General features: G+C 45.9%; 1 protein-coding gene across 8 annotated transcripts in view; it reads left to right on the top strand.

Moving 5' to 3' along the window:
- Positions 1-20,468, top strand: part of hivep2a (HIVEP zinc finger 2a) — a 233,573-nt gene that overhangs the window by 49,195 nt on the left and 163,910 nt on the right. For 4 of the 8 annotated variants that reach the window (XM_041216534.1, XM_041216539.1, XM_041216515.1 and 1 more), the window contains one exon: positions 16,185-16,273. The exons of 3 other annotated variants lie outside the window; for them this stretch is intronic. The gene's annotated coding sequence lies outside the window, so the exon portion shown is untranslated. Of the gene's footprint in view, positions 1-16,184; positions 16,274-19,379; positions 19,482-20,468 lie in introns of all 8 variants that reach the window. One more of the 8 variants, XM_041216536.1, reaches the window with a different exon arrangement.

The raw sequence follows: 20,468 nt of genomic DNA, 5'->3' as shown, positions 1-20,468 counted from the left end.
TTGTAAGGTAAAAATAGGGGGTGGAATTTTTATGGCCCCGTTGTGGTGGGGGTGAGACTGGCCGGAAAATACGGTGAGCCCTTCAAAAGTCCATTGACTGGAATGGGACCGGAAAATCCCGCCAGCGGGGGAGACATAAAATTCCGCCCAGGGCATCCAATTTGTGCACAGCAAGCTCCCACAGCAGTAACGTGATAACGATAGATCATTTTTTTTTGTGACGTTAATTGAGGGATAAATATTGGCAAGGACAGCTCAGCTCAGCTGCTCTTCTTTGAGTGCCTTGGGACCTTTTACATCCACCTGAGTGGGCTTAGAGGTCTCAGTTTAACCTGTCATTCCGAAAGACAGCAGCCCCGACAGTGCAGCACACCACCGGGATGTCAGTCAGATTTTGCACTCAAATCCTGGAGTGGGATTTGAACCCACAGCCTTCTGACTCAGCGGGGAGGGTGACACCCACTGAGCTGCAGCAGGCAGGTGTGAGATGCAGTTCCTGGTACCAGCTTTTTATTTCCAGGTTTTGTTAAACCGTATTCCAAGTCTCAAACTACCATGGTGGGGTTTAAACTCAGGAAAATCCATTCTCAGGAATACTGGCCCAGTGACATAACCACACGGCCATGACAATTTTGTTTTGACAGTGGTGTCACAGCTAAGCTAATCCTGTTCTCCCACATCTTCCAAATATGCTTATTTTTCAGCTACACTGACTGGATCATGAACAAAAGTGGAAACTAAGGCTGATTGTGTGTCTTATGCTTTCCTCTGCTCGCCTCATTGTTTTCATGTACAAACATCTCAGTAAGTTCGCTATTGTGTAACGATTATGAACCTTTCGTTTGTAGAGCAGATCTTGTCGGTAGAATCCAGATACCACAAAACGTCTCAGTGTGTCCAGGTGAAAAACCCCTCACCTCTCCACTATAATTACTAACGCACTCAAATGAAATACTTGCCCTTCAAATGAGCCGTTAGAGCGAAACCTCGCCTGCCCTTGCACAGCCGGAACATAAAGCATCTCGTGGCCACCGTTTTTAAGGAGCCCTGGGTCAATAATTTACCCCTCAAGCCACTGTCACACACACACAAAAAAAATTATCGCTCATTTATCTCGCCGCTGTTTGTTGCAGCTCGCGCTCTCATTGTCTGTTGCATTTCTTACATTACGACAGTAATTGAAGAGCAGTTCACTAGCTGTAAATTCTGAAGTCATGAAAGGTGCTATATAAATGCAGGTCTTCTTTTCATAACACTCCTTTCAAGTGAAGCAGCATTTCACTTGCACTTCCCTCAACTTAGTCTACTGCATGCATTGCTCCCAATGCGGTTTCCTCTACATTGGAGAGACCAAACGCAGACTGGGTGACCGCTTTGCAGAACACCTTCGATCTGTCCACAAGCATGACCCAGACCTCCCTGTCGCTTGCCATTTCAACACACCACCCTGCTCTCTTGCCCACATGTCCGTCCTTGGCCTGCTGCATTGTTCCAGTGAAGCCCAACGCAAACTGGAGGAACAGCACCTCATCTTCCGACTAGGCACTTTACAGCCTTCCGGACTGAATATTGAGTCCAACAATTTTAGATCATGAACTCTCTCCTCCGTCCCCACCCCCTTTCCGTTTCTTCCCCCTCCTTTTTGTTTTTTCCAATAATTTATATAGATTTTTCTTTTCCCACCTATTTCCATTATTTTTAAATGTATTTCCACCCATTGTTTTATCTCTACCTTTTAGCCTATTTCGATTCCTTCACCCCACTCCACCTCCACTAGGGCTATCTGTACCTTGCTTGTCCTGCTTTCTACCCTTAATTGGCACGTTCCTTTGATAATATCACCACCTTCAACACCTCTTTGTCCTTTTGTCTGTGACATCTTTTGGTTATCTCCACCTATCATTGGCTTCTTGTCCCAACAACCACCACCACCTCTTAAACCAGCTTATATTTCACCCCTTTCCTATTTTTACTTAGTTCTGTTGAAGGGTCATGAGGACCCATCAACTGTGCTCTTCTCCGCCGATGCTGCTGAGATTTTCCAGGTGTTTCTGTTGCTGTTTTTGTTTTTTCTTCTCATATTGGAAGGTATGTGAAGTGTCCACTTGCACACAATGAAAAGGTGCCCCGCATCACCTTTAGATTTTGCCTTTCCAAGCTAGTGTTCTGAGAGAAAACAATATTTTTAAGCCATGGAATATACTAAGGTGAAGCAATGTCACCATTGACTTTGAGTTGATGAATTAGCTCAAAGGGGATATTTCTTCTCCTTGATCTCCCATGGTTTTGCGTAAGAGAGCTCAAGCCTGAGTGTAGACAGGACAGGAACTGCATGAGTGCAGGAAGATGTAACTCAGCTCCTTAAAACCACGCATTCTGTCCTGATTTTTCAAATTTGATTTAATATGATTTAAAGTCAAGTAGCAATCATAAAGAAAGGAGAGATAGTTAATTGGTGCATTTGGGCTTCTCTGGTGGACAAGTTGTGGAACTGGGAGGTGCCAAACTGCGGTGCTACACTGCCACCAGTGGCTGGAGGATCTCACCGCAGCATAAGAATTTTATATAGGTCGCTTCAATTCAGATAGGAATATATCATGGAAAGTTGACACAAATATGACAACGGAAAGTCAGGTTTTGGAGCCAGGAAATGTATGCAAGCATGAGATTTTTAAAAAGTATAGTGGCAGTATCGATTCCAGCCCTGAACTCTGAGACTATGAACTACTCAGAACTTCAAAGCAAGTTTGTTCTGCTTGTATCAGAAGCTAGCAATGAAACCCCCCAGTGGATTCAGTTTGTTTAAAAAATAGCTGATTTTGTTGAATTTCAATGCGGTTTTTAGAGACTGTGCCCCTGCAATTTTGAAAGCCCACTGCAAACCTGCTGCTGAAACCCTCGCCCATGGTTTCGTTGTCTCCTGACTCACCTATTCCAATGCTCTCTTGGCCAACCAGCCACTTCAAACCCTCTGTAAACCTGAGCGCATCCAAAACCCTGCTCTCCGAATCTTAACTTGCACTGAATCCTTCTCACCCGTCACCCCTGTACCTGCTGACCGAAATCAGCTCCAGGCCCAGCAGCACCTGGGTTTTCACATCGGGCCCTTGTGTTCAGGGCCTTGTCCCTTCCCATCTGTGTAACTTCCTCCAGCCCCACGGTCCTCTGCAATCACTGCACTCCTCCAATTCTGGCTTCTTGCACATCCTTGGTTCTAATTACTGCACCAGTCACAGCCATACATTGAGTTGCCGAGGCCCTTAACCTCTGGAATGCCCAACTGCACACCCCTCAGCCTCCTTTAAGACGCTCCATAAAACCCACTTGCTGCACCAAATTTCTCATCACCTGTCAAATCTCATTAAGTGGCTCAGCGTCAAATTTTATTTGATAATCATTGCTGTGCAATGCTTTGGGGAAGTTTAAAGGCACCATGCAAATGCAAGTTGTTGTTGCAAAGCCACACGTGTATCTGAACCCTGGGAGCCCTAAGAATTGCAAATCCTGCATAACATGAACTCTGACTGGCCTTTCGATAAAGACCATGCACGACTGTATCGTATCTTCACTGAACCAACTCACCCCTCCTCCCCACTGCCCCCCTCCCCCCTCCCTCCCCCCACCCACTGTTCCTGGGTTCATTCACAGTTGTAGTCTACCTTAAGGTCGCTGCTATGAGTCACACTTTTTTGTTTGCAGGTACTTACAAAATATCTCGAGATAATCTCATCTACAAAGGATCCCGACAGTGTGGTGAGGGCACGCTTGTGAGCAAGAACAGATGATCTTGGGTGTCAAGATGTTTGTAATGCGCAGATTTGGAAAAAAAAATCGCTGGTAGGAAGGCTTTTGAGTGACTTAATTGAGAGCTTCAAGGTTAAGAAGAGGATTGGTCCAGGCATTTGGCATTCTCATTCACAAGGAAGGCTCATGTTGTGGAATAAATTTCCAGATAAGGCAGTTGGAACAGCAAAGTTTTCATATAAGACAAGTCATCGAATGGCTTCAGTAGAGTGAATGGGTTGAGGGTTATGGTGAGAAGAGGATGGGAAAAGCTGAGCACAACTCAAGAGGACGTTAAGGAATTTGTGACTCCTTTTCGGGTTCCCAGGAATTGTTGTCACATCCGTGGGCGATGGGATGAATCTCCATTTCCACCTGCCGACCTCTGAGAAGGGCAGCAGTGAAAAGCACCTTGAGGTTGAGGTTTGCACTGTGTCTGCCATGTCTCAGCGGGCAATGCTCTCACCTGTTGAGTCAGACAGTTTCCGTGTTCGAGTCCCACTGCAGAGACCTTGAGCCCAAAATCCACACTGACTTTCCCAGTGCATTGCTGGGGGAGTGCTGCCCTGTCAGAGGTGCTGTCTTTTAGATGGCACCCTCCCCTCCCCCACCCTCTCAGGTGGCTATAAAAGATCGCAAGGCACTGTTTCATAGAGCTGGGAAGTTATCCCCACTGTGCTGGCCAATGTTTGACCATAAAACATTGCTAAAAGCAGATATCTGTTCATTGTCATATAACTGTGGGAGCTTGCTTTGCGCAATGGAGCTGCTATGTTTCCTGCATTACAATTACTGCACTTCAAAAGCACTTCACTGGCCGTAAAGCATGTTGGGACATCCTAAGGTTGTGACAGGCGCTGTATAAATGCAGCGCTTCCTTTTCTTAAATCTGACTCGAAACTCATGAACAAGGTTGAGACCCCAAGAAAGCCAGCTCACGTTTCAATAGCAGCAATTAAGGCTAGTCCAGCTTGTTAGCGTGTTGCATCCTGATGCCCTTTCCCCATCCTCTGGTTTTACTTATTGTTTTGCAAGTGGACTCTTGCCACAGTGAGTGCTGGAAGGTGAGTTGCCAGGGCCCACACACAACACTGTCCAGCTTAATAATTCTTCACATGAGCATTCACTCATCCTGACAGTGGTTGTGGTGAAGTGGGAACACACTCACTAGCGATCAGGAGCACAAACTGAGGTCTGATTGGACTCAAACTCTCCCGCCGATTCCTGGCTCAGGAACCAACAGTGAATGCGATGGCTGAGAGGTCAGATTAATGGACTTGACAACCCCCGAGGATGCGAGTTGAAAACCCATCTTGGAAATTCAAACTCGGTTTTAAAAAAAGCCTTGGGGATAAAACGTTGGCCTCGGGGTGACCAACCAGATTTTAAGGGACCGTCATTTATTTGAGGCCGCGTCCTGGGTTGTCTGCAGCCGGGATGCTGTTTGTCCCGTGACTTAGACCTTTAAATTTCGTGCATCTGCAGTACGCACCTCTCTTCCTGACGTCCCGCTCTGGCAGGTTCATCAGGATCCCACCTCGCTCTTGCGGTACCCCCATGATCGAGTGTCCCCTTAACTTCCTCCCTGACACTCGGTCATTCTGGTCTCGGTAAAAGTGACCATGAAGCTGTCTTGAATGTTGTAAAAAAGAAACACTTGGTTCACTCAAGCAGTTTTGGGGAAGGAAACCTGCATTCTTTACTCATACTGGGCCTATATGTGTCTCCAGTCCCACAGTAAGACGATTGGCTCCTAACTGCCCTCTGCAGTGGCCTGGCAAGTAACTCAGTTATATCAAGGCCCTACGATGAATAAAGAGGATGAAAGCCTTTTGGACACTGCCCGGCCTGGAGCAGTTCAAGAATGAGGCCTGAACTAACTAACGATGAGCGATGAATACTGGCCTCACTAGTGACGCCCATATTTTGAGAATAAATTTTTTAAAAATTGCAGTGCTCCACCCATTTCCACGTTAGGGGTTGTTCAGCTCAGTACAGGTGTGGGTTTCCAACGTATTTCAATGTGTCGAGTGCTTTGCAAAGTTCAAGGTGCAAAAATGATTCCTGGAAAATCATTGAAGCAAGAACAAGCCTGGATTTGCACCTTTGCTGAGTGAGACTTCTGCGTTAAGTGCAGGATTGCTTGGCCATGGAATTTGCCTGCTGCTTTTTGACTGAACTCACTTGCTGAGACACCTGCATATCGCCATGTGTGTAGAAGAGAGTATGAGGGATCTACTCAGCAAACAGACAGACTGGCTGGTGGCATAGAGGCCCACGATAAGCTGGCCGGCTATGGTCGGGTGCTGGGTTTGCTACTATCCCAGCAGCACCGGGTTTCGGGGATGTCACAGTAAATCTCAGTGCCCTCGAGCTGAAATAAAATGTAAGCAAGGTTTCCTTTTTGTTTTGTCCCCGGGGCTATCTAGTAATGCTGGCTGGAAAGTACGAGTGTGTGAACTTCTGGTGAGATGCAATTCACCATTCCCCCACAGGCAAAGCTGTCTTATGGTCAAATATTGCGAGGGGACCAAGGATAATTCCCCTGTTTTATACTGCGCCTTGCTACCCTCGCTGACTTTGCATACTGAAGTGCCTTGCCTCTACTTACTGTTCAGACTTACTACAGGGGCACTTGCCACTTCTAGGCACTGCAGCCCTTGAGCTAGCTTGCAAGAGACCAATGGAGCTATAAAGTGTATAGGATTAAGGAGCAGGAGTAGACTGCATGGCCCATCGAGCCTGCTTCACTATTCAATATGATCATGGATGACCTTGGTCTTCAACTCCACTATCCTGCCCGCTCCCCATATCCCTGAATTCCCTGGGAGATCAAAACTCTGCCTATCCCAGCCTTGAGTGTGTTCAACGATGGAACATCCACAACCCTCTGGAGTAGAGAATTCCAAAGATTCACAACCCTTTGAGTGAAGTGGGTAAGCGGGTAGGATGGGTGAGGGATTAGGGAGGTAAGGTAAGAGGGTAAGGCAGCAGCTAATGGTGCAGACCAGCTATGATCTGATGGAATGGCAAAATAGGCTGAGGGGGCTGAATGGTCTCTTGCTGCTCCTCTGTTGTGACAAAGTATGGTTTGGTCATGCTTTGTTGAACAGGGGCTTTTACAGTACCAGGATTGCCAAATAACTCAACTTCTCTCCATTATAAAATTATACACACACAGCAGAAGGCCAATCGTCCCATCGTGCCTGTGCTGGCTCTTTAATAAAGCTATCCAGTTAGTTCCAATCACACTGTTCTTTCCTCATAAATAACCCTGTATTTTTTTTCCCCCATTTAAGTATATCTCTAAATCCCCTTTTGAATGTTACAATTGCATCTGCTTCCACCATCCTTTCAGGCCGCATGTTCCAGACCAACTGGCTGCTTTTAGGTTGATGGGTTAGACACTGAGAGGTGTTTCGTCTGGCCGGGGAGTCTGGAACAAGGGGTCACAGCCTCAGGATAAGGGGTCAACCATCTCTGACTCAGGTATGGGGAAATTACTCCACTCAAAGGGTCCTGAATCTTTGGAACTCTTGACAGAAGGTTGTTTCATCGTTGAATACATTTAAGGCCAGGATAGACAGAATTTTGGCCTCTTGGGGAAATCAAGGGATATGGGAAATGGGTGGAAAAGTGGAGTTGAGGCAGAAGATCAGCTATGATCGTATTGAATTGTGGAGCAGGCTCGACAGGCCATCTGGTCTACTCTTCCTATTTCTTATGTTTCTTACCCACCATTCCCGCCCACCATTAACCCTGTATTTCAGTGTCAATAACCAGTATTATTTGAACTTCCTCCTTTCTCTGTTTAGCTTTGGTGACGATCTGTGTGAGAGGCCGCAACTTTTCATCCCCGGGGTCTCTTTTGTTTTTAAACTTATCTCCCCGACCCTGCCTGTGGATACCTGACCACACTGAAGAAACAGGGGTCTTTTGCATGGGTTTTTTTTAACCTAAAGGAAAATAATTTGAGCGCTAATTTATGATGCGCAAGTGGCTCTTGAGAGAACAAGGATATCCCTTTTAGAGATTCTTGGCCACAGTAAAGTGAGGCCTGCACAGAAGAGACAGGCATGTTCAGACAACATTGGTTCTGCTTCTGAGTAATGTTGGAAAATCGTGACATCACGTAGTGCTCTTGGAACCTATTTCACACCCCTCCCAAATGAAGTCTCTGCAATGGACATAAATTAAATGCAACAAAAGGGACTTTTCAATCCAAAGTCAAACCAGTTTTGACATTTGCTTCCCTGAGTTGAGATATTTTACATTTTTTGGGGTGGATAGGGGGAATCCTTAATTCAAGCTGGCTGAAAAAGTTGTTCGATTTGGGTTATATGTTAAAGCACGTGTCCGTGAAGCGTCTGACTAAGTGGTTAGGAAGGCAAGTGGTATGTTGGCTTTTATTGCAAAAGGATTTGAGTACAGGAATAAAGAAGTCTTGCTGCAATTGTATGGAGCCTGGGTGAGACTGCACCTGGGGTATGGTGTACAGTTTTGCTCTCCTTCCCTAAGGAAGGATGTATTTAACACAGAGGGAGCGCAACGTAGATTCACCAGATTGATTCCTGGGGTGGTGGGATTATCGTATGAGGAGAGATTGAGGAGACCGGGCCTGTATTCTCTAGAGTTTAGAAGAATGAGTGGTGATCTCATTGAAGCATGCAATATTCTTACAGGCCGTGACAGGGTAGATGCAGGAAGGATGTTTCCCCTGTCTGGGGGTGGGAGGGGTATGGAGTGGAAGGTCTAGAACCAGGGGACATAATCTCAGGATTAGGGTAGACCATTTAGGACCAAGATGAGGAAGAATTTATTCACTCAGAGGGTGGTGAATCTTTGAAATTCTCTATCCCAGGGGGTTGTGGAGGTTCAGTCACTGAGTATATTCAAGACAGAGATCAATAGACATTAAAGATATCAAGGGATATGGGGATAGTGTGGGAAAATGGAGCCGGGGTAGATCAGTTATGATATAAGTGAATGGCAGAGCAGGCTCGATGGGCCGAATGGCCTATTCCTGCTCCTATTTCCAAAGTTCCTATGACTGACTTGCCCCTGTCACCGATGTCACCTTCTGTCTCAGATGCTGCTCCATTTCCAATAAAGATGCGATCAATAGTTCATCATTAACCAGTAAACTGCACAGTTAAGTATTCATTAAGCACCACTAGAATTGACAACAAACAGTCCTGGTTTGTTGACTGCTGCCTACACATCTGCATATTTTTTAACACATGGCGTGATTCTTTTACACGAAAGGAAAGATGGGCATGAATTTTTGTAGCGCCTTTCACATCCGCAGGCCACCATTTTACAACCATGTTAAATCAAGTGGAGGTAGCATATATCTTACGGCACTATTATGAAGAAGGTACTGGTGCCTTCCTCCCAGTACACTAACCAATATTTATCCCTCAACCAATGTCACTACATCATATTGCCTGGCCTTTCTCTCATTGCTATTTGTGGGAGCTTACTGTGCACAAATTGGCTGCCGCATTCCCTACAGCACAGCAGTAACTATACTTCGTGCTCTCCATTTGCTGTGAGGCGCTTTGGGACATCCTGCAGTTGTAAAGGGCGCTATATAAATGCAAGTTTTTCCTTTTCTTTCTTGGGAGTGTAGACTCTGTTGGAGACAAACATACACAGCCATTCTGTGCACAGCAGCATCCCACAAACATAGCCGGTTGGTCTATTTTGTAGAAAAGGAGACATGTCAAAGCTTTTCATCTTGCACTCATCAGGACACTTTGCAAGCATACCAATGTAAGGGGAAAACAACAATTTATACTGCATGTGAAGAGAGTGCTGATTGGTTGGCAAGTGGACTCATTATGTTGATACTCTTGTAAAGTGTCCTGATGAGTGCAAGATGAAAAGCTGTGACATGTCTCTTTTTTCAGCAATGCTCAAGTTCCGTGCTACCAAATGATTCAAATTTTGTTTTGGTTACGTTGGTAGAGGGGTGAGTGTCTCTCTGCTCTTTGAATCGTGCCATAGTGATCTGCTCCATACACCTGGTCAGGCAGACGGGACTTATGTTCACTGCCTCGTCTGAATGATGGATTATCAGGAAAGAACAGTGGCTGTGTGAAAATCCTTTTGCTGTGACCAACTAAGACCATAAGGGCATAAAAGAAAGGAGCTGCAGTTGGCCACATGGGTCCTTAAACTGCTCCACCATTCAGTAAGATCATGGCTGATCTTCTGCCTCAATGCCACCTTTTCACCTTGTCCCCTTATCACTTATTTCCCATAGGGTCCAAAAATTTATCCAAGTCTTGAAGTTGCTCAACGATCGAGCACCCACTGCTCTCCGAGTTAGAGAATTCCAATAGGTTCACAAGCCTTTGAGTGAACAAGTTTCTCCTCATCTCAGTCCCAAATGATCAATCCTTTATCTTGAGTCTGTGACCCCTCGTTTTAGGCTCTCCAGCCAGGAGCAAAAGGTCAAGCCGTCTTAAGATTTTTATACGTTTCAATGAGATCACCACTCATTCTTCTAAATTCCAAAGGACATTGAATCGAAATAGAGACTGCTGGAAATACACAACAGGTTGGGCAGCGTTAATGGAGAGAAAAACAGAATTCACTTTTCAGGCCTGGGCCCTTTTCATTCAGTCTCTCCGAACAGGACCAACTCTCTCATCCCAGGAATCAGTTTAGTGATCCTTTGTTGCACCCCACATAAGACCAAATGTATCCTTCCTTCCGATAAGGAGACCGAAACTGCACACTGCACTCCAGATGTGGTCTCACCAAAGCCCTGTAGAATTGCAGCAGGAACTTCCCTGACTCTCCTGAGCCCCGGCAGTACCTGGTAGTGTAAACGTACACTTTCTGTCCTTCCAGATGTGGATTTTTTGTGGGAAGGAGCGTTGTTGGATAGTTGGCACCGAGGCGAAGCAACAGGTGGTGGTGGCAAGTTCTGCCACCTGTTGTGCAAATCGGCTTGCGTTGGTTGAACCCATCTCCGTTTCTACCTGCGGCAGTGGAGGGCCAGTTCTCACCATTTCTTGCAGTTTGGATCCTTGGAGCAACCTGCTGGATTCAAGGATAGACCAGAGAAGCTCTTGGCTTCCACTGCTGCTTGACACACACCATTGACAGCAATATCAGGGACCTTTAAGAGCCTCGTACAGACTAAGATTGGTCTGAGATTTCTTTTTTCAATCTGCTATCTTTTTGCAAGAATGTGCTAAATAAGCCTGTTGATGACTACTGCTTTCATTAGTCACATTGGAGGTTTGAATGCACTGAATCTCATTTACAGTTCACAGTTATATGTCCTGATTTGATATGCAGCAGATTAATACACTATTCACACACATGGTGGGATAGTGAAATGCTACATGCTGTGCCATGGAATGCTGGGATTCAATTCCCACACTTTACGTGCCCTCTCATTCCTTTTTGTGGCACCCAGTGCAGTACTGAGGGTGCGCTGCACTGTCAGAGGGTCAGTACTGAGGGAGCGTCACACTGTCAGAGGGTCAGTACTGAGGGAGTGCCGCATTGTCAGAGGGTCAGTGCTGAGGGAGAACTGCACTGTCAGAGGGTCAGTATTGAGGGAACGCCTCACTGTCAGAGGGTCTGTACTGAGGGTGCGCTGCACTGTCAGAGAGTCAGTACTGAGGGAGCGCCACACTGTCAGAGGGTCAGTACTGAGGGAGCGCCGCATTGTCAGAGGGTCAGTGCTGAGGGAGCACTGCACTGTCAGAGGGTCAGTATTGAGGGAGCACCACACTGTCGGAGGTCAGTATTGAGGGAACGCCGCACTGTTGGAGGGTCAGTACTGAGGGAGCGCCGCACAGTCAGGGGGTCAGTATTGAGGGATTGCTGCACTGTCAGAGGGTCAGTACTGAGAGAGCACGGCACTGTCAGAGGGTCAGTACTGAGAGAGCACGGCACTGTCAGAGGGTCAGTACTGAGGGAGCACCACACTGTCAGAGAGTCAGTACTGAGGGAGCGCCGCACTGTCGGAGGATCAGTATTGAGGGAGTGCCACATTGTCAGAGGGTCAATACTTCATGTGGGGCTGTGTGATCATGAAAGGCACTATATAAATGCCAGTCTTTTCTTTTTTTATTATTCCATAAATTATATTCCTCGATGTTTAGACTAATTTGTTTTCATGCTTGGTAAAAATTAACTGTAGTGTCCCATCTAGTCTTGGAATCATAGAGTCATGCAGTATTCAAGGAGGCCATTTAGCCCATCGTGCCTGTGCTAGCTCTTTGAAAGAATTATTCAACTAGGCCTGCTCCCCCAGATCTTACTCCATAGCAAACTTTTCTTTTTCAAGTATTTAGCCGCTTCCCTTTTGAAAGTTATTGTTAAATCTGATTCCACCACCCTTTCAGGCAGTGCATTTCAGATAAAAACAACTCATTGCACAAAATTTCTCCTCATCTCCTCTTTGGTTCTTTTATCAATGACCTTAAATCTGTACCATCTGGTTACTGACCCACCTACTAGTGGAATTTGTTTATTCTTATTCGCTCTATCAAAACCCTCATATGAGTAACGTTTCTCATCATTGTTACTTGTTACATGTCATGTTTAATCCTGCGTTTTATGTCACTGAATCACAAAGAGAAAATGCTGATGGGAGACTGGTTCTCCGCACCCTGCAATGTAAGAGTCAAGGGGTGAGTCATTCCATGATGCTCAAAGTGGAGAGATGTTGTTGATAAACCCTGGGAATGGCGGCAATATCAATTAGGGTTCCTGTTGAGCGTGATCCAGCGGCTTCCTGCTCTGTGTGTGTGTGTGTGTGTGTGTGTGTGTGTGTGTGTCTGTGTGTATAAGCCCACATACACATGTGTTTGTATGTGTGTGCATGCAAGTTTGCGTGTGTGTGCACGCACAGGCTTTCGTGTGTATGTGTAAGTCTGCAAACATGTATGTGTGTGTGTGTTTGTGTATGTGTGTCCAAGTCCATAAACATGTGTGCAAGCCTGCAAATATCTATGCGTGTTTGTGTGTGTGTGTGTGCGAGTTTGTGAGTGTGTGCCAGCCCACAAACAAGTGTATGTGTGTGCAAGGCTGCAAACATATGTGTGTGTTTGTGTGTGTGTGTGTGTGCAAGTCTGCAAATATGTGTATGTCTGTGTATGTGTGCACGTGCAAGCCTGCAAACGTGTGTGTACGTGTGCAAGCCCACAAATGCATGTGAGCATGTGTGCAAGCCTGCAAACACGTGTGTGTGTGTCTGTGTGTGCATGCATACCATGTTTGCTTACGGTATGTCTGCATACATGTGTGTGCCCATGTGTGTTCTTGCGCCAGCAATTGCATTACATATGTGTGGGTGTCTGCCTATGTGTGCCTGTGTGTGCATGCATATATGTGTGTGTCTGTGCACGTGTGTGTGAGTAAGTGTGGAAAATTGAATGTGATGTTCATTGCATTGGCTTGGGACTTGATATGGTTGTGGTGTGGGGAGACATGCTAAGGAAAGGACAGGGGAATGGGACTAGCTGAATTGCTCTTGCAGAGAGCTGGCATGGATATGATGGGCCAAACGTCCTCTTTCTGCCCTGTAAGCCTTCTGCGATTCTACAAGATGTCTTTTAAGAAGAGAGGCTTTTGTTGGCACCAGACGCGAATCTGATTTTTGTGTAGCTTTGCTGGATAATTTTGAATAAGTGCAGGCAGATTCCCTCGTGTTTGAACTAGGAGTGAATCCTGAGATAACCGTTCTTTTAATTCAGGTGCCTGATGACTATTTGTTATAGTTGTGTTATATGTTATAATTATATACTCTTTGCATGACACGTGAGAAGTTTATTCAGCTGCACAGATCATTAATATACTGCAGCGTTAATAGGATAAAATGAGAATGGGGTTTCTTCCGCGCATCCATCTCGGGTTTTGTTCCTCTCTCCCCAGCACCCATCATGTCCTGGTTGAGGATGCAGTGTTACAGACACCATCTGCTCATCTGTACTTCTCCACAGTGGCCATTCTTCCTGTGTGAGCGCTCAAAATGTGCGTGGTTATGGTGGAGCTGGACGGCTGTCCTCACTTCACATTCACTTGCCTTCCTGTGGGAATTATGGACGAACGGTCGGAACTAGGAACACAGGCAGCTGTGGAATCACTTGTGTCACCTTGGCCAAGACTGGCTGAACTTGGGGGCCGGGGAATTCGAACCCGCCGGCTGTGCTTCACTCTGGACCACACCTGGTTTCTCTGGTGAACTGGAGAATGGAAGGACAAACCTGCACTAGGTTTTCAGGTAGCTTCAGCTGCTGGGACCTAAGTTGCGGAATTCCCTCCCTAAACCCCTCCGCCTGGCTACCTTGCTTTCCCCTTATAAGGCAGTCCTTAAAAACCTCTTTGACCCGAGCATATGGCTGCCTTCCTCAGTACCTTCTTATGTGACTTGGGTGTCACACATCAATACCACCCCCCCCCCCGCCCCCCACCGTGAAGCACCTTGGAACATTTTATTACATTAAAGGTGCCACATAAATATAAGTTGTTGTTGTAGTAAAACAAGCAGATTATGAAAGCCCTGATTCTATCTATCTCTGCTTCAGGAATGTTGACTGACTTACTGCAGGATGCGGGTGTTGTGACTGTTTACATCATGAGTGGGATCCCTCTTTCTCTCCCCTCCCCTCTCCCCGACACATACACAAACACACACCCACCCCCCACCTTGCACCCTGTGTTCCCAAATCCCCGGGGATCCTGGACGTGCGTCCTCCCTGCCCCTGCTTGTCGCTGGTGGCAGCTTGCCCTCTTTCGGATTGCTGCAGACCTTGTCGTCTAGGCAGGAGCGCTCTTAGAGAGAAAGAACCCGCATTGACCTAGCGCCTGTCACGGCCTCGGGGACACCCCGGGGAGCTTCACGGCCAGTGAGGTGCATGCGGGTGGAGAAATGTTTGAGCTGCGATTGTACTGGTGGCAAGATGGTAAATAAGTCATGCTGTCATGTCAGGAACCTGAGTCATATTCAAATTAATGGGAACAGGGATTTAAACTTTTATACGTCAACTCGGTGGTATCTGCCTCTGCAGCCAACAGGCAAAAAAACATTTGATATCCCCAGTTTGCTGCCTTTTACTGAATACGGTGGCTCCCCTAGTCTGCTCAGTCACTGCACTCATTCCATGACCTCCATCTTCCCATCCTACAGCAGCTCTGTGGTCTGCACTTACCCGTTCGGTTGCTGATGTTGTGCAGTGTGTTGGCAGTGGCAAAGGGAAAGAACAAGGGTGAATGAGAAAGGAAAGTCTCGGAACTACAAGGGGTTAAAGAGAGAGAGAGGGGAAAAGATGAAAAGAGAGAGAGAGAGGGGGAGAGAGAGGGGGGAGAGCGAAGAGAAAGATGATGGGGAGATGAAGAGAGACATAGAGAGTAAGGGAAAGGAAGGGGGAGAGACGCTAAGAGTGTGGCGGAAAGGGGAGAGAGAGAAGGAAAAGGGGAGAGAGGGAAAGGGGAGAGAGGGAAAGAGACATGGAGGGAGGGAGAGAGAGAAACAGATAGAGTGAGGGAAAAGCGGAGAGAGAGAGGAAAAGGGGAGAGAGGGAGAAAAGAGAGGGGGTGAGAGAGAAAGAGAGACAGAGAGGGAAAGGGAGAGAGAGACGGAAAGAGATAGATGGAGAGAGAGGGGGAAAGGGAAGAGACAGAGAGAAGAGAGACAGAGAGAGAGAAATTGGAAAGAGAGGAGGAATGAGAGAGGGAGGGAAAGAGAGAGAAGGAAAGGGGTGAGAGAGGGAGACACAGAGAAAGAGAGAGGGAGACGGACAGAGAGGAAGAGTGCAGTGAATCCTGCCCATACCTGTTTCTTCATGCCGAGTTTGTACTCCTGCTTTGAATATTCTCAATACAGTATTTCATTCATGAAATATATACATTTTATGTGAGAATAAATACTTTTTTCAAATCATGTGAATGGTGCCCTTTAGTTGAAGTTACGTCAGTGTCGTCTACCCAGACGTGTGTAATTGCTGACCAATTTCACTGTAAACATGTCATTTAAAAAAAAAATTCCCTCAGATGACAGCCTCCTTACCTGTCAGCACTGATATTTTGTTATTCTGGTCAGTCAGTCTGCCTATGAATCAATACCAGAGGCTGTGGCTGGTCGATTGTCGGTTAAACCCTCAGAAGGGCCCTGTAGCTATTTCTGTGCGTGGATGTGCATCATCACTGGGTATTTTCTCTGATGACGAGCTTACATCAGTAGAGTCTCCGAGCACACACACTCCAGTCAGCGACTGGCTTATGATTGATAGCAGCCCCTAGAGCTGCTGCTCAACTCGCACTAGTGACCTCAGAGGATGGACAAGAGGAATTTCCAGGATGTCTTTGAATGATTAAAGATTAAAGAGGTTGCTGTGCCTGTAAACATAGATTGTCATTTTATCTTTCTACAGTCCTACCCTTGGGTTTTATGCTAAGGGGACTCAGAAAGTGCTTTCATTTCACTGGGCTGCACAAACCGGCTTTTAATGGAATCTCAAAGGTAATTAAATGTGTTTCTTTTTTCACTTTCTTTTACATGAATGTTTGAGTGAAGTCTTGTGTGTGCAGAAGCAATAAGAGGTTTGTTTCAATTTAAAATGCATAATTTTACCTGTTGCCATTCAAGTGAATACGATTTTGCCCTCAATCAACTTTTGATGTTTGTTTTGATGTTTGTTTGACAAGCCAGTGTAGAATCAGAGTTCTGATTCTGTTTTTAAATTTCATAGTGTTTTTTTTTAAAGAGGCTGCCCTAGGTGTGTTGAACCCGGTATCTGTCATGCTTTCATAGGCTGCAAATTCATGTTGTTTTTTGCTTCAGTGTGCTGAGACCAGAGGATATGCAATGTGCTGAGTTTCCTGTGATCTGGTTAACTGCAGTAGCACTGGTGAACATGTTGGTCGATATGTTTATCTGAGAGGTGTTGAAATTCTGCAACAGTTATCGTTTGACAAGTTTCACAGAAAAAGCTACGAGATCTGTTTGGCATTAGATTTAACATGTTGCACCTCCTGCTGCTGGCATTCTTGCATTGCTCTCTTCCTGAGAGTCTTCAACACTCTGCTCTGTAAACGTTGAAGAGCACAGATACTTATCTCTTACCGGGAAATCTATAATTTGATCATTAACATTGCAATCTTTCCTGTGTGCGCTGTTTCTTTCTGTGCTCCCAGCCCTTCCCAGAGCCAACAATGTCTCAAAGGGGCAGTGATTGTCCATAATATCTCCACTGTCAGTCTGTGCTCAGCGATCCCCAGGGTCAGCCAATGTCCATTGGATCCCCAGAGTCAGCCTTTGTGATGGTGAAGTTCTAGTCCATCTAGAGGCGGCTATTCTACCACCTTATACAGTCCTTTCCTGATTGCTTGAAGGTTATTTAAATTGAATGATCTAATAATTTGAATTAGGCAATATTAACGACACAGCAACACTGAAAGACCCATGCTTCAAAATGTGACCATTTGGATATTTTGAATTACAGTCTGTGTGAAAAGGAATGGCTGGTTTATGGTCAACCAGGTCTTTGATGCATCACCGCTTTTGTAATGAGAGCCCATTGTTATTTGTATTTCATTTGTTTTGCTTCTTTTATTCTCGAATTCCATTAGTAGTTGCTGCACAGTTTGGTTTTTGAGTGGGAGGACCAGTGATAGCAGCCCGTGTTTGTGATGGATCTGGCACTGATGCACACTAGTCCGCCAGTGTATAGAGCTGTGTAGTCAAACTCCGTTCTTGGCAGCAGGTTAGCTTGTTAGATTGGGCAGTGCGTAGTGTCGCGGGAGTGACAGGAGGTGCAATGGCCAATGGCTCTAGATTATTACCATTCTTTCTCCCTCCCACTTTCCCATGTGCCACCCCACTACCCTTAACCTTGCCGCTGAGTGCAAGTGTCATGCAAAGACCGAGTGCTTTCCCCAGCAACAATAGCTTGCATTTTTATGGCACCTTTAACATAGCAAAATGTCCCAATGCGCTTCTCAGGAGTGTTCTCAAATGAAATTTGACACCCACCGGCACGGGGATATAACAGAAGAGGGCTCGGTCAGAGAGATAGGTTTTAAGGAGTGTCTTGAAGGAGGAGAGAGAGAGAGAGAGTGAGACAGACAGACAGCGAGGTTTAGGGAGGGATTCCAGAGTTTAGGCCCTGGACAACTGAAGACACAGCCACCAATGCTGGGGCAATCAAAATCGGGGTTGCGTGAGAGGCCAGAATTGGAGGGGTACAGAGATTTCAGAGGGCTGTAGGGCAAGAGGTTACAGAGATAAGGAGGGGTGAAGGGGAAAGGAGGTTGAGGAAGGAGCTGCCTTTGCATTTCAACGTTAATTGTCCGGACATACTGTGCACCTCAGAGTGACTTCATTGAGAAAAATGGAGGGAAAGACCTGGGAGGGTTGGGAGAGTGTTGGTTTCATTGGCTCACCAAAAAAAGGGATGGTGCAAGATAAGATGACACCTCCCTTCAGGAGTTGCAGTCAGAGTTTTGCAAGATGGTGTCAATATTCAGCGCTGTGTGTTAGTGAACTGAACCCCTTAATTGAGCAGAATCATCTTTCTGAAATACTGAAATTAAATTCTTCTACCATCACCACGAGGTGTTTTTGAGTTTGTTGGAGATATTACTTCAAAGTCTTTGGCTGCACCTTCATAGGTATTGTCTTTCAGACGAGATATTAAAGTGAGGCCTCGTTTGTTCTCCCAGGTGGGTGTATAAGTTCCCACGGCACTATTTTGAAGAAGGGAGTTATACCCCCTGTGTCTTGGCCAATGCATATCCCTCAACCAATATCATTACAGACACAGATAATTTGATGAGTTATCACGTTCCCATTTGTGGGAGCTTCCTGTGCGCAAATTGTCTGTCTCTTATAACAGTGACAACACTTCAAAATTACTTCATTGGCTGTGAAGCATTTTGGCACATCCTGAGGCTGTGGAAGTTGCTATATAAATGCATGTCTTCTTTTCTTTTGAACTTGTACTGTGCATGTGGAGATGGTGAAATCTCTGCACCTGTCATAACTGGATTCTAACTACTGTCTTCTGTCACAGTGAAGCTATTTTTGTGCAGCATAAATTACAAAGCTTGCCTATTATAATGAACCCTTACCTGTTTACAATGTAAACCCTGAGTCGCATATGCCTTTAAGTATGTGTCAGACTGAGTGTGTGTATGGCAGAGACTGGCAAAAGCCAGCAGTTGTTTTTAATCCGCACACTGACTGTATTTGTTTAGCTTGATATTAACAGAACAATTATTTAAATGCATCAAAGAATGAATGGCAAGCAGGTCAGATTCACTACAAAATGCGTGGTTTGGGCTGTGTTTAGGCATTGGGTTCTCTCTCTCTCTCTCTCTGCCCTGCATTCCTGACTGGCTGAGCATTATGGCCTCTTGCCAAGATCCAAAGCTGGACAATTATTGCAGGATAGGAAAGGGTAGGAGTAGGGAGGTGGGGGAGGCCGAGAACGGGTGTGGGAAATCAGATCCAGACTCGAGGCTTGAAAATCTTTAATAATTGGTGGTTCGAGCAGAAAAGAGGGAGATGCCGAGTGTGAATGACCGCCTTAAAAGCAACAACAACATGTCTTTGGTGTCCGTTCTAGATCTTGGAGATTTTTGGATCGCATGCTCAAAAGTGGGCAAGGGCTTGGTTCCCAACACTTCAGCTGGCTGCGCTCGTTCTGAACTCGGGCATGAATGGACAGGTAGAATTGATTTGGGTATACCTATTTCAGGGACAGTCATCCAGTGCTCTCTGTACGGCTACAACAGCACATTTATTGATTCATCATGTTCTGCCTGGAGAAATATATCCTGCTGTGACCCGCGCGTCGATCATTATAGATTGATGAAACTGGAACAACTGCTCACAAATCTTCAATCAATCTCATTTAGGAGCCTAAGAACACGGGAACAGGAGTAAACCATTTAGCTCCTTGTACCTGTTCTGGCACCTGATAAGATCATGGCTGATCTGTGACCTAACTCCATGTGCTTGACTTTGCCCCATACCCATTAATACCTTTGGCTCACAAAAATCTGTCCATCTCAGCTTAAAATTTGCTATTGATCTGGAATCAATTGCCTTCTATGAAAGGGAGTTCCAAACTTCTACCACACTTTGTGTGAGGAAGCGCTTCCTTATTTCATTCCTGAAAGGGCTGGTTCTAATTTTTGACTATGCCCCCCTGGTCCTTCTCCTTCAGGTACCATGTCCTAAGAGGGAATTAACAATCTTGGACTGGTCCATGATTACACTTGGCAAAATGCCACGGTGGTTTGCCACTGCCTTCTGCAGTATGGCTGACTGGGAAACTCTCCTGCTCGCTATCGGGAAAGATTGGCCATATTATGAACACACCTTCAGTGTCCATCAAGTCCTGAAGTGGGACTTGAACCCAGCGCTTCTGATCCAAAGGTAGCGACATTACTCATGACACCACAAGACCTCGCCCTCCAGTCTTAGATTTGCCAAACAGCAGGAATAGTTTCTCCCCATCTACCCTATCGGCCCTCTTAATATCTTGAAAACTTTGATCAAATCGCCACCTGGCCATCTAAATGTTATCATGTGTAATCTCTCCTCGCAAATTCATCCTTGGAACACAGGTATCAATCTTGGTAAACCTACATTCTGCTCTCTCCAAGCCCAATATATCCTTCCTAAGGTGTGGCCGCAGTGCTGATAAACA

Source organism: Carcharodon carcharias, chromosome 2 (assembly GCF_017639515.1).
Source record: "Carcharodon carcharias isolate sCarCar2 chromosome 2, sCarCar2.pri, whole genome shotgun sequence".
NCBI lineage: Eukaryota > Metazoa > Chordata > Chondrichthyes > Lamniformes > Lamnidae > Carcharodon > Carcharodon carcharias.
Note: the sequence above shows the minus strand (reverse complement) of the source record. Positions and strands in the feature narration are given on the sequence as shown.